At 59.9% G+C, this 725-nt stretch overlaps 1 protein-coding gene across 1 annotated transcript in view; it reads right to left on the reverse strand.

Annotated features, from left to right (window-relative positions):
- The window catches only part of FSD1 (fibronectin type III and SPRY domain containing 1), a 19,527-nt gene that overhangs the window by 14,147 nt on the left and 4,655 nt on the right, over window positions 1–725 (reverse strand). The gene's annotated exons all lie outside the window — the stretch shown is intronic.

Below are 725 nucleotides of genomic sequence, written 5' to 3' on the forward strand. Positions count from 1 at the left end.
CCCCCCCTTTGCTATCCTTAACCCTTGCATCCCTTCTTCCTCCCCACCTCTGTCCCTCCTTCCTCTAGACCTGGGGATGACCCCAAAAACCTTCTTCCTCCCTCCCTCTCCCTCCCTCCACCCCTCCCTCTCCATCTCTCCACCCCCCCTCACTCCCTCTCTCCATCCCTCCCTCTTTCCCCATCCTTAACCCCTGCATCCCTCCTTCCTCCACCCCTCCCTCCCTCCTTCCTCCAGACCTTCATCTCCCCACACTCCTCTTCCTCCATCCCTCCTTCTCCAGCCCTCTTCCTCCCTCCCTCTTCCCTCCATCCCTCCCTCTCCATCACACTTCTCCATCCCTCCTTCCTTCCCCATTCTTAATCCCCTGCACCCCTCCTTCCTCCAGACCTTCATCCCCTCCAACCCCTCTTCCTCCATCCCTTTCTCCATCCCTCCCTCCTCCATCTCTCCATCCCTCCTTCCCCATCCTTAACCCCCTCCACCCCTCCTTCCTCCACACCTTCATCCCCTTTGACCCCTCCTCCTCCCTCTGTCCTTCTCCATCCCTCCCTCCTCCATCTCTCCATCCCTTTCTCCCTCCTCCATCTCTCCATCCATCCCTCCCGCACCCCTCCCTCCCTCCTTTGCCATCCTTAACCCCTTCCTCCCTCCTTCCTCCAGACCTTCATCCCCTCTTCCTCCATCCCTCTTCTTCCCTCCCTCTTCCATCCATCCCTCCCTCC

Source organism: Calidris pugnax, unplaced genomic scaffold, assembly GCF_001431845.1.
Source record: "Calidris pugnax isolate Ruff unplaced genomic scaffold, ASM143184v1 scaffold173, whole genome shotgun sequence".
Lineage (NCBI taxonomy): Eukaryota > Metazoa > Chordata > Aves > Charadriiformes > Scolopacidae > Calidris > Calidris pugnax.